The sequence below is a fragment of the Typopeltis vanoorti genome, chromosome 21, assembly GCF_054136105.1.
Source record: "Typopeltis vanoorti isolate ZY-2024b chromosome 21, IOZ_Tvanoo_1.0, whole genome shotgun sequence".
Classification (NCBI taxonomy): domain Eukaryota; kingdom Metazoa; phylum Arthropoda; class Arachnida; order Uropygi; family Thelyphonidae; genus Typopeltis; species Typopeltis vanoorti.
In genome coordinates this window covers 42,188,894-42,203,109 of record NC_143569.1, presented here as the reverse complement: position 1 = coordinate 42,203,109, position 14,216 = coordinate 42,188,894, and the positions used below count along the sequence as shown (strand labels likewise).

General features: G+C 35.4%; 1 protein-coding gene and 2 non-coding genes across 3 annotated transcripts in view; 1 reads left to right on the top strand and 2 right to left on the bottom strand.

The window, feature by feature from the left end:
* LOC150094785 (uncharacterized) overlaps positions 1–14,216 on the top strand; it is a 173,264-nt gene that overhangs the window by 138,163 nt on the left and 20,885 nt on the right. The gene's annotated exons all lie outside the window — the stretch shown is intronic.
* On the bottom strand, positions 5,553–5,625 carry TRNAK-UUU (transfer RNA lysine (anticodon UUU)). The gene has a single exon. It is a non-coding gene; the product is annotated as a tRNA-Lys (tRNA).
* On the bottom strand, positions 7,868–7,940 carry TRNAK-UUU (transfer RNA lysine (anticodon UUU)). Its single transcript has one exon. It is a non-coding gene; the product is annotated as a tRNA-Lys (tRNA).

Here is a 14,216-nt window from a genome sequence, read left to right as displayed (position 1 = left end):
TCATAAAGCTTTTAATCCGGCATTATTGACATCCAGGTACTTCCTCTGCAAGGCCACCTGTGAAAAACCCGTTTATCTCTCAGCCGAGGACAATTGCACATGATTTACACAGCAATAGCACTTCGGAGGTCAGTAGGTACGGCGCAGAAGTCAAAGCTATAATACGCACATCCCATCCGACTGGTATTTATTATTTCTCTCCGCAATTCACTGAAGGAACAAAATAAACCAAAAGTTTTCAATTTCAGTGACACACAACGAAAGATATAAAAAGTTAATGGCGAAAACATTTATACTTTAAACTACTTAAATAAATGAAATCTTTAGTAATAATAATATGAAATATAAACAAACTTCTCTGACATCTGTCGGTAAAAATATAAACTATGGATAATTACGTATTTTCCTCCTTTTATTGATATAGAAGTGAAGGAAAATACGTAATTATCGCGAGTGAAATAAACGAAGAAATGGAGAAGAAATCCACTTTGAAAGATTGAGGAAATAGGGCTGTAACTTATTAAAACTTTATATAAAAATTGTTTGGTGTGTGTAAAGAAACTTCCATACGTAACTTCCTGTAAGTCATTATTGCAATATTTTTAATTTTTATCGCGATCAGTAGCGCCATCTAATTATTTTTTTCACAAACAGATCTACAACAAGCAATAAACATACAAATTGCCACAAATATCACTAGCAGGAGCTGAAAATCGCAGCTAATACGAGGTGTTTATCTTCTCAAATACTCTAAGCAGGGAGGGGAGCGTTACTGATAATTGCTGGTGTCGCTTAAACACCGGTCTATTAGACGTTTGGCCGAGAACTCTTGGGGTCAACGCTATATAATAGCTACCTAGGTCACTTTCGGCCTTGCCGTCAATATATCACCGATCGTAATTGCGACATCCCCCCCCCCCCACTCTCTCTCTCTCCGCTCACACCCGTAGGTTACATAGACTTCGGATATGGGTTCGAGATGGTCCATACAAAACGTACCTTTTGTCCTGTAGCTACGGACCTGGCGCCAGTGATGACCCAAGCGAGAATAGCTCGCTTTTCGAGTCAACGGGGCCTTACCCCGGCAATCGTTCACCGATTTCACTCGGTTCATTGGAGCTGAACGGAACAGAGACGGTAGTAGGGTGTGTTGTCATCGGGCTTCTGTTGCATCGTGATTTGTGGCCGTAGTGAATGTGGAGTGTCCACTCAGGGACTGTCATCCATCACAAGACGTTGGCCCCACGCAATGCCACGCCCTCTCCACCTTCTCAGTTGGAGTCTACCGTCCCGAGTGACAGCCTTCTCCAACCCCTAATCTCCGCCTCGTCGTCACCCCCCCCCCCTTATCCCCCCTTCAAAATTCTCTTGAGTGATGGAGTCACTTTTACGGAAGGGGTGTGGAAGCGAATGAATAGGTAAGAAGAAATAAATGTCTTACGTTCGCCATTTATTTCCTGTTTTTAAGCTGGTCCACCACGACTTTCTTGTGAATGCGTTCTTTTTTCTTCTCCTCACCCACTGTCTATACACTTCCAGTGGGATGTGTGTACTTTGAAATTTTGACGGCTATTTATAAGATTTCTTCTTGATTGTCTGGAGGTTTGTCTAGGAAACCTAGAATTCCATGCAACTTTGTTGACCACCCTTCAATGTGACACTCACTCCATTCTTCTTGGGGTTTCTGACCAGTGGACACGCACGCACACTTGAATGAAAAAGATGAAATGCGTTTGTCTGTATCGTTAGCGAACCTCTGTTGCTTTTCTTACGAGTCAGTCATACCAAAAAAAAAAAAAAAAAAAAAATGGAAATGATTGCTAGAGAGAGAGAGAGAGAGAGAGAGAATTGGTTTTATTCGTTAATCAACCCAAAAAATTATAACGTGTATAAAATAGTTGTATTTCTCTATTTGGAGGGGGGAAAATGCACCGGAATTGATTTGCAATGCGATGTGCAAGTAATATTGTTACCAGAACTGGATCAACTTTAAATGCTTACATAGAAGGTTATCGTTAATATTTGGACATCATTCATTGCAGGCACAGGCACATATATATGTTATACATGTTCAAAAATCTTGTAAAGCAAATAAAAATCTGAAAGATCAACATCTCTTTGGGGGTGAGTAATGTAAAGTTTATCAACATAGCCTTTGTATTAGCACTTTTCTTTCATAATCTGCTAAGAATAGAACTATCTCTCTCTCTCTCTCCATTAACAAAGGTTGCTTCGGACTATTAGGTATCCGGATTTTAATTTCTTTATTTAGGCGTATAAGTGAAACATATTATTGTATATTATGTGATTGAAATATTTTCCGCACTGATTGTCAAATATTTCTACAATGAGTACAAAGTGGGTAAGTAGAATTCTGGATTATCTGAAGTTTCTTTTAAAATTGTAGCTTTGTATTGTGCCCTTTGCAATTTCGACTTCCATCGGAAAAAAGGCAGACTTCAAGAAATAGCAAGTGTAAATCTTAGTTCTTCCACACACATTTTTCAAATATCAACATTTGATCTAAGTGAACCTCTTTTTGACATTCATGCAAACTCGGGATCAAACTATTATTATTATTATTATTATTATTATTTTATTATTATTATTATTATTTCGGGAGACTCCAAGGAGTCGACAGACTCATCGAGGGATGCCTTAACATCATGTCAAGAACAGCTATTTGACATTCACACAGTATCTATCATACCTCGCCTTCAACTCATTCACAGTCATGGCACCCACAACAGACTCTGGCAGCTTATTCCACTCATTCACCACTCTCCAAGTAATAAACCTAGCTTCTATCGCCCTTGCTAACCACATTCTTGCCCAGCTTCCATGTATGGCCCCTATTCCTCCCACCATCAGTCCTATTCTCAAAAATATCTTCTAAATTAATCCTATAGAAACCCTTCAGTAATTTGAATGTCTCAATCATATCACCCCTTTTCCGCCTATCAACCAATTTTTGCAACCCACAAATTTTTAACAGTTCTCATAAGGTTCATTCCATAGTCCTGCTATTATCTTGGTCGCTCGTCTCTGGATCCTCTCCACCTTCTCCCCATCAAGAAGAAATCCTGACTCCCAAATCTGGGCACAGATGGGGTCTTATCAAGGCTCGATACAGAGGAACAATAACTTGTTGGTCTCTGCTTGTTAAAGTATTTGTCAGCAACCAAGTGATTTGATGAGCTCATTTAGCCACTTTTGCGATGTGCCCCCTAAACTTCAACTCCCTATCCACCAACACTCCCATATCCCTGGCCTCGTCAATCTCCTGGAGTATAGTTCCACCAATGTGGTATACTGCTGCTAATCCTTTCACCCTAAAATGCATAACCTTACACTTTGTCACATTAAATCGACATCCATTTTCCTTAGCTCAGTCCTCCAAACTATCCAAATCATCTTGCAAAATTTTGACATCCTGAGCATTCACTATTGCTCTACCCAACTTTGCATCATCAGCAAACAAGTGAACACTTCCTTTCAGATCCCAACTATGGACCAATATATTTCTATTCGAATGTTTTTCTCCATCTATAAGGAGAAAAGTCAAGCACCAGCATTAATGTGGGCATCTCGATCTCAAGTGGCTAAATCTGGTCCAACACAATACGAATTTTTTTTTTTTTTTGGTTCATCCCTTCTTAACTCCAGCTAACATGCTCGGGGATTACATTTGCAAGCTCAGCATAAAGGAATTCTACAAATGTATTGAATAAGTATTGGAGTATTTAGTTAAACTATTTTTAATGAGAGTCATAACAGAGCTGGTAAATGCCCGTATCTTAATGTCATCAAGGCCTCCAAAATATAATCTGGAAACCGAAATCAGTCTTGTAGATTTTGTGTTGAACACTTTTGATGTAGAAATCTACATCAAAATATTGTTCTCGTACATTTCCTCTTTTAAACACAATACAATTCGATGCAATTTAATTTTGGCCACCTTAATACGTTACTCTACCATTTGACATCGATTGAATCTTATATGCAGACTTTCATTATTAACGGTAATTGTCTGCTGCCGATTGAATTTCTAATTCATTTGGGAAGCATCATAACAATGTCAATGAGTGTACACCTCTTGCTGCTTCTCATTCTTCTCATTATCCTCGCACAATGCTTCTGTAATTAAAAGCTGTCAATTATTTATTTTTGATTTTACTGGTCATTGTTATGGTAAGTTTTTGAATTTATGTAGTAATTATTTATTGGAAGTAACTAACGCTCTTTATCGGTTTTTAACTTGGTCAGACTCTGCGGTATTTTTTATTTTTTATTTTATTTACTGATTTTTATTAGTAGTTATCCTCAATATTGCATTCGCATGTACTGCTAAGTGAAGCTCTCACAGTATTTGAATGAAAATATGAATATGCCTTTAACTATTGACTATTTTGATGGCGTGTTTTATCAGATGTTCATGATATTATTCTAGAAATTATTATGATGCAGGACATATATCAGAAATCTTTAAACTAATTCTTAAAAAAAAAAAAAAAAAAAAAGTACGTTATTGTTTATTCTTCAGGATTAAATCTGTAAATTTATGATCGCGTAGTAATACGCACTTTACTTCGAGTGTCAAACTAATCTTTCTGCTCTACTTATGACTCTGCTCGTTAGATGGCGCCACGATGCTACTTTTCCAACGAATTCAAGCCTTCTTTACTTGTAGCGTCAGGTTCAAAAGTTACGTTTCAAGAGTATTACCGAATTATAATTATTAGGTTTAGTCTACAATTCGATCTATTGTACATATTCAACGAAGATACAATGCTATGAAGTATTTTTGTGTACTTTTATAGTCATAGTAGGATTTGAAACTTTTTTTTTAATCTGCTAAAAATACGCATGGTCAAGTATTTTAAAAGATATTTTTATATATGCAGAAGACGCAAATCAAACTTTCCTTGGAGCATCAGGCAAATTAATGAATTAATTAAATAAATACTGCAAATTAATGAAATAGTTCTGTATTTTGCATAATACTTTTAAAAGAGCAAAGTTTAAATCGCAGCTACACGTTAGGTTTCGCAACTATGATTTTATTGGCTCATTAAATGCTTGTTTTAGAGTGGTTTTAATAAATTTTGAGGCACTATGTGGTAATTACGCTGTTGTTTTTTCTTTATCCTTTTATATTTGAATATTACAGAGGCGCATTTGTTATTGTTCTTGTTCCATTTCTGCCCAATGGTAATATTCAGATACTAGACAGTGATATGCAAATTCAGGTCATTTGCGTTTGACATGCATACTATTCACAATATTTTAAACAGAAAACAAATAATAGTCTTCACATTGCACAAAAGCACTGTTTACTTATTTAATTATTGCTATTATTTTTTGTCGATCTAATTTAGAAAAAAAAGAAAAATCAAAAACCTATTGTACATTTTAGTGCGATGAGCTTTTAGGTTGAATAATCTGAGAATACTCTTCGAAAAACTAAACACAGATCTATTTCAAACCACTTTAAGTCTTTACTCAGGCAACTAGATCGGTTATAAAATAAAAAATAATTGCAAAAAGAAAGCCGCCCGAACAGGGACTTGAACCCTGGACCCTTAGGTTAAAAGCCTAATGCTCTACCGACTGAGCCATCCGGGCTTCTGATTGTTGATTGCCTACATATGATATTTTATATAGTTATTAATTAAATTTGTAATAGTATTGTTACTATGAAGAACAATATTCATAATCGAACCGTTTGATTCCAATATGGCAGAAGAGTCTCCCAAGTGATTCTGTAGTTTTCCTCCTATATTTTGAAAATAGACGACCAGTGTCTTTTATGATTGTCCAATTCGACCTGGGTTCGAATTCCATTAATGCCAGAACTCTTTATATTGAAATAAATACGGAAATTTCCATATAAATATGAAAATTCCAACACCTAAAGACAATCAAAAACATTCATGCTCATGGAAGGATTATACGTTAAAACCAATAGCCAAGCAGGTCTGCTCAGAAAGACAAAATAATAATCAATTGAATTAAATTAAAACATGCTGACTCTTTTGCACGAAACTCTATTGCACTCAAACAAAGTCTTATCTTTAAAAATCCAAGATCAACCCAAGTACGATTTTTACGTAATACATTGAACAAATCAATCGGAGATGTGATATCTTCAAGAATAAAATTAACTTCTCCCCCCCCCCCCCATTTCTGATTTACTGTTTTACTTTCTTATGTAGATGATATGATATTTTGAGCAGCTTCCAAGTGCCATTTCGGAAAACACGGGTTCGAATCCCGTCACCACTTGGAGTGCCTTTAGGATATGACAATTTTTCAACTGCACCTAAGTTAAATCGTCTTAAGAGGAGATACAAGCATTGTTTCCTTTTGGATAGATCGTTTCTCTTTCTTTAAAACACACCAAGTTAATTATAAACACGCGCGCACACACACACACATAGATATAATGTATTCAATCTCTTCCATGTCAATGAGTCAGTCAATGACTGTGATTCGACATGAGCCAATATCAGCTAACATGCCGACCTTAGAATCGTTGGGGAAAACGTATTATAAAAAATAATAATAATATAAATAAAATAAATTCTTTAGCGCCCTTTATTTTCGAAAGGGAATAAGCAGAAGTGCTTAAGTTCTACCCGCTTTTTTTTTTTTTTTTTTTTTTGAAGAAAGGTGGGCAACCTTTATCCTTTGACCTTCACTGATAATGATTTCAAGCTATCAATGCCTTCATCTGTCCCTAAACTATAATACTCGTGTTATCTTTTGTAACAGTGTGAGTACTACGGCCGGTTTTTTTTTTTTTTTGTGTGTGTGTGTGTGTGTGTGTGTGTGTAACGTGCGGTGTTTTTTTTATGTTTTTTTTATTATATACGCTATGTTTATGTTTTTTATATACTCTGTTTGTACTAGATTACTCAAACATCTTCGAAAAAAAGAAAGATCTTATACCTTGAGTGACTTCACTCATCATTTATTTGTCTGTTGTCTCATATATTAAGTACTGGTTGTGACCTTCGTTAACTATGATAGGCAATACATATTAGAACCGTAGGGAAAATTGTACTGTTTTTTTTTTTTTCTTTACGTATTCGGAAAAGCTATCCTTCCACTCCCAAAACAGATGGACATCATTAAAGTTAACTATTGAGCGCCATTGTTGAGAGCTTGTTGATTTAAAAAAGAAAAAAAAAAAATTAGTTTCATTGCACTTCATTCTTTGAGTTTTTTATGTCGCTGAAATACCAACTTCATTTTTTTTTTTATTCATTTATATTTTTTTGTCAATTTCACCCTCAATATGATTGTAAACAGTTGAACATTTAGCACGTGGGTGGACTCCCAAAATCAAACATGGAACATCTTCAAACCATTTCAGAACTTCCATAAACAACATGATGGTCTTATGCTAGCGAAGAATATCAACGACTTAAAAAAACTTTTGCATCTTTCTTTTTAAATTTCTTATTATTGTAATTCTTCAGATCTGTATATACTAATTTTACAAGCTCTTCGTAATTTACGGAGCTTTTTTTTTTTAACTTCAAAGCAAAATAGAATAAAAACAACGCAATGATTAAATTTAATACATAAAATATAAATAAATATTTAAAACTCTTACGTTGCTATAGTTTTATAGTATTCTAACTTCCGTGGATGATTTTTCTTCAAGCAATCAGTAAAAATGTCAGTTTTGCTTTGTTTTCTGAAACGCATGGAATGGAAACAAGTTTAGCTATGAAGTTCGCTTATCACTAAAGCAAATGGTATTTATTTCATTTTTTTATGACAATCCCACCTATACTATTCTAAAAAATATGGAATTTAATAATAAAAAAAGAAGAAAGAGAAAGAAAAAAAAGAATATCGCCCGAACAGGGACTTGAACCCTGGACCCTTAGGTTAAAAGCCTAATGCTCTACCGACTGAGCCATCCGGGCACGCATGCGTATTTCTCTACATAAGCCTGATATAGCAATATCAAGTCGTAAGAAGTAAATAATTTGCGAATATTATTTTCAGGAACATGAGTTTCGTGATTTTCTATGGTCCTTCAGACCGAACATAATACGGTCTTGCACGCCCTCTTCAGGCTTCACCCAATAAGTAGATAGCAGTGTCATATCGGACAGCGAAAATCATCTGCCAACCTTCATACGCAATAGGATTCGAATGTAGACCTGTAGGGTCAGAGAGCAAAGACGATGTGCACTCGGCCAGTAAGTCACACCAATAGAAATGAAATAAAAAATAAAATAATTCTGAGAGAAGGTCATTTTTTTTTTAAAGTCGTGAACATGAATCGATGTAAAAGTAGTACTAGACAGCACTCTTAATAATAATAATAATATTTTGTATTGTTATTATTGTTTTTATTGTTGTATATACATATGCAATAATATATATATATATATATATATATATATATATGGGAATAAATTTTTAACTTGGGTATATTGTATATTAGGATAACCAAGCAATTTTATATGCTTGGTCATTTTAGCTCCTAATCCCAAGTATGCAAACAATTAAGTTTGCGCCTGAAACAAAGTTCAAGTCTAAAGATGGTACAACACCAGGGCAACTCATTGTAAAGGTGGTTAAAGCTTTGATCACTATTCTTAGTATTTTCCCATAATGTAAAGCACATCTCACTAGAAGATGTATACTGCAATGCATTATAGTTTTCATACAAATTTCATACAAATGTTGCGTTGAAGATTGCTCTGGGTAGTGACCCCACCCATAATGCATTGCAGTATACATCTTCTAGTGAGATGTGCTTTACATTATGGGAAAATACTAAGAATAGTGATCAAAGCTTTAACCACCTTTATAATGAGTTGCCCTGGTGTTGTACCATCTTTAGACTTGAACTTTGTTTCAGGCGCAAACTTAATTGTTTGCATACTTGGGATTAGGAGCTAAAATGACCAAGCATATAAAATTGCTTGGTTATCCTAATATATATATATATATATATATATATTATTGCATATATATTGATGTATTATGAGGATGATATACAATAATCATCTTGAGTGACGTTCTTTTACAAAGAACAGCAACAAAGTGCTGCAGATTAAGGTTCATTTTATACACTAGATTTCTACCATAAAATTTTAATTTTTTATTATTAAAATTATGATTGTATATTATGAGTTTACAGCACATATTGTTGTGGTATTTAACAATGAAGTTTTCATACAAATTTCATACAAATGTTGCGTTGAAGATTGCTTTTTTACAGTATATATTATACAATAACAATAAATTACATATATTTACCATTTTTGCTTTAATGTATAAGTGCTGTAGTAATAATAAATGGATTTTTTTTTTCTGTTGATCCCGGGTTGAGGTGTGTCTCAGCTTGCATCATCGAAGCTTTTTTATGAAGCTTCTTTGAGGATGACACCGGTTAATGATTGTTTATTAGTTTGATTGCTGTGATGGACGTAAGCTGATGTTTGATAGCTCTGATATTCACCACAGCCGTAGGATGAGAAATTCACACACACACACACACACACACACACACACACACACACACACACACACACACACACACACATTACAATGAATTTAGTTTAATCCTTTATCCAAGTGTGAGCAAACAAAGTTTGCGCCTGAAAGTATCTTCAGGACTGGGTTAAGGTGGTACACACCAGGGCAACTCGTTGCAAAGGTGGAGCAAGCTACCAACACTCCTGTCTCAGTATCTCCCATAATGCAAAACACATCTCCTTGCGGATATGTCTAATGTTATGCATTAAGGGAAGGGCCACTACCCAGACTACTTTCGACCTTTAGTGACTGGTGTTGTACCACCTTATCCCAGTCCTGAAGATACTTTCAGGCGCAAACTTTGTTTGCTCACACTTGGATAAAGGATTAAACTAAATTTATTATAGTCTGACCAAGTGAAAAATAAACTTTCAACATCTTTCTCTAAATCCAGAGTAATTTAATTAAAAGGTGGCACACCATTTGGCAACTCCTATAGGTAGAGATGACCTTGCTAATGCTTCTGCCTGGTATCTCCACTTCTGGGCCTGGCTCTCGCTGAAGAGATCTCAAGCTGAGAACCCGGGCGGCGAAGGCTTACTGCGAGGCGGTGCCGCTCCTCGTGAGCGGCATCTCCCGGGCCAGTCTCTTCCCCATTCTAAGTCCCAGTGGTACCAGGTATACAAGTTCCTCAGTAAGTTCCTATTCATTCCTACTTACCGGACTTTAAGTTCTGTTATTTTAGATTTAAAATAAATATTTAAATAATTCGCACTTGCTATGCTAACAGGAATTGTTAGCGTAGCGACGGTGCCTACCGCAATATGGCTGAACCTGCGCCCTTGTTAAGCCCCGCCGTGAGGCAGGCTGCCCCCTATGCTACACCCTCTCGACGGTACTGAGTGTATATGAAGTCGATATTGTTTCTTTGTTCCGAAAAGATCAGTTTTATTATTTTGTACTGTAATGACATTAATCTATTTAGTTTGTAGGGTGCACAGAAAGCATACGTTGTTATAGCGTATCTTAGTATATTTTGGTAATAGTGCTTTGTATATTAGTGTTTTTAGGCGTATGGTAACTATGTCTTTTAACCTGTAGAGTTTGCCAGTTATTGTTCGGAGTTTGTAGTGTAGATGGTTTATGTGGCTATTCCAGTTCATATCTGCATCGAAGTAAATTCCAAGGTATCGTATTGTTTCAACCTGAGTGATTATAGTGATTATACAGTTCTGTATTGTTGTTTTTTTACGTTGGAGAGTGGATGTTGGATGGTTATATATTTGTTATCAACTGGTTGAGTCAGTGGATTTCTGAATATCATTCATTTCGTCTTATCTGAGTTTAGGTATGGAGTTTTGGTGAACCAGTCAGTGAGCAGATCTATGTCATGCTGTATACGTGTTTGTAATAGTTGTAATAATAATAATAATAATAATAATAAAAGTTGTAACATAGTTGTAATAATAATGATAGTCTCCAACTGACACGCTACCCTACTTTTGTGTTTTCTCCCGAACCGAAAATTAGGGAGAAAACTGTAGGTGAGTTAAAACTAATTTACCTACAGTCGAAAGGTTCGTATAAATGTTCTTAAAATAACTCTAAAGACTGCCCAACGGATTGCAACCCCAAGTAAGGTTCAAAATGAACCAGGATAAAAATAATAATAATAATCATAATATATAAATAAATAAAAATAATAAAAAAAAAACGCAGTTGTAGAAAACGCTAAAGAAAGTGATGGCAAATCTGAGCATGTTGCTGGAAGAATCAATGAAAGCACAGCTAAATGCTGCACAACAGGTGAGGGGAAATGTAAGGGCGCAATGTACAAAAAAATAAATAATAATAAATAAATAAAATAAAAAACAGACCGCTTATACTTCAACATATCCAAAGATATATGAGATAAATTAAAAAAAAATTTAAACTGTTTCATTTACAATTCTTAATTAAAGAAACTATTCAACCAATGTACAGTTCCAATAACAAAAGATATAAAATAAAGAACTGTATGTAAAAAAAAAGAAGAAAAACTGGAAGCTAATTCAAAAAAACATTTACAACTGAAATCAGTAAATTTCATTCTTTTTTTTTTTTTGTTCAGATTGATTCAGATGGAAAAGTAGGAAAACTGAAGAGTGAAAAGGTCAAGAGATCATATAAACGGACAAAGAATTGGGACAAGTTAACGCCTGAAGTGGCGTGTTTCAAGGATACCCACTATCACCTTTACTTTTCATCATGACAGCGATGACTTCAACAACATTTCTTAACATGAGTGGTTTAGGATAACAAACTTATGATAGTTTCGCAAATGCTGTATATTGATGACTTGAAACCGTAGGGAAAATTGTCAACAGAGAAGAATTCTAAGTATTTTCTATGGGATCGTATAAAATTCCAATTTCTTTGTATCCAAGAACGATTTAGTTATTTATTTTAAATCAAGTTGCGCTTCAGTTGTTGACTTGAAATAACATTGTTTAAATTTTTACCTTTCACAAATCAATTATTCCGAAAATATAAACTAACAGCAAAGATTTATGCACGCAACGCTATTATTCTTTGCGTTGCGTGCATAAATCTTTGCTGTTAGTTTAATGGAGATTTCCCATTTTCTTATATCTGATGTTTTTCTTTACTGGCCTACTTCCCATCACCTATTTCCAGAAATGATATTCATACAAGATAAAAATTACTCTTTTTTTTTTTTGGTTTTTTAATAACGTATGTATTTAACCATTGTTGAAACACACCTGCTAAAGTTTCTTTGTTGGTAATGTTAACCGGTGTGACTGTCACGTGTAAAAAAAAGTGAAATTTACATAACTAAAAAGTCATTGAAAGGAATATTTAAATACGCAGACGATAGATAGTGACACAACAATACGTTAACACAAATAGCAAAAACAACTGACTTTAATTCAAACGAATACTGCTTGCTAACAAAATAAACATAATTGAACTAAAAATAAATGCCTTGTTGTAAACTATATGGAACTGACAGACTTCAACAAAATAACGCTAACGATTACTGAAGTTCCGCGCCATATTTAAGGCTAACAACGAATCTTGTTATGTTAATATATGTCACTACTAACTCGTTGTCAAAAACATTGCGTTCGTGGATACGGAGACCGAGTTATTTCTGGGTAAATAGGGAGGGTTAGCGGAAAGGTATAGTGTAGTGCTATTGTTAACCTGTAATTCCCTTTCCGTAACAGACTACCAGATCTCTGGCGAGCAGCTTTGGCCTTTTATCTCGCTTAACAATCGCAGCCGGTCTAAGACAAATGGCATTCCTCATGCTTCTCCATTAAATGTGACAGAAGAAGTGGGGGCTGATACTTTTCGACCTCCTGACCTCTTGTCGTAGATCCGCCACTTGACAGATGTTAGCCCCGTGCTCGGTACTCACACCTGAACAGGACGGGTAGGGAGGAAAAGAACGACCGGGGGTGGGGTTAGTCTCAAGGTTTTTGTCTATAGCATAACGGAATGACTTCGTTGTCGACGAGACGTAAGATCGATTTCGGCGAAAGGCAGCGGAGGTGGACGACGCGGAAGACCGAGAGGGGGGGGGGAGTTAAAACTCGTGGTTCACTTTGCTAAAATTACCTGACATTCATCTCGTAGTTATCGAGCCTGCTCATCTCGTTTGTCCCCTCATTCCTGTGTTTTCTCCCCAACTCATTCCCTCCCCCTTGTTCTTTTTCCCCTACCACCCCACGGGCAACGGTGTCATTCCGAAATATTCTACATCTCTCGTCACTTACTGCTTCCTCGAAGGTAAGGTCACATACTGCCGTGCCGACTGCCTTTAGACCGTTTCGCAGCACGCGTTTTGTAATGTGGCTTGTTCCAAAATTGTTTCGCTTGTATGCCTTATCTTTTTTTTTTTTTTCAACGGCAGAGATTTTTTGTAACGACTAATTGTTTGTAAAACAATACGAGGAGCAATACTGAACAATTTTAACTTTGATATCGGATCACTTTCAATATCCCTACCCCCTCCAAAAAAAAAAAAAAAAAAAAAAAAGTAAAATAATAAGTCAAACTTGAATGTATTTCAATCATTCTTTGATTAAAAAAAAAAGACTTCGACTGTTTTTTTTTTTTTTTTAAAAATATCGTTGAATTTTGTGGTCATGCCGACGATATCTATAAAAACTTCAATGTCTATATTAAACAGACTCCGTTTGACAGTAAGGAACTCTATTATCGAAACATCACCACACTACTCATAGGTTGCACAAATTATTTATATCACACGGCTTTGGTGAAAAATTACTCACCCAAACCGGACGATAAAACTAATCTCTTAGTTTTGATTAGAGAAAGGTGGAGTAGATACGTTAGCCGTTATAAATGGCAAACATTTGCCAATTTATCATCTACATAATGTTTCACTATTACTCCCCAGTGATGGTCATTCTTCTAAATGCGCGTGCGTAATATATAAAATTCTACATCTAAAGTAGAAGAATTGTTACAAAATGACGACATTAAACTCCATTTTAAATGATTTACATGTTGCAGAAACAAGAGCTTGATAATCAGGCTACATTTTGTCCTTTCATTGTTGGTTGGTTACCATAGTTACCAGAAATGAACATATTCTAAACTTCTCGATTGTTGCATATTTTCCATTGTCTCTAGTAGAGGGCGCATCGAGAAAATTAACTTCATAATTTGCATTTGAG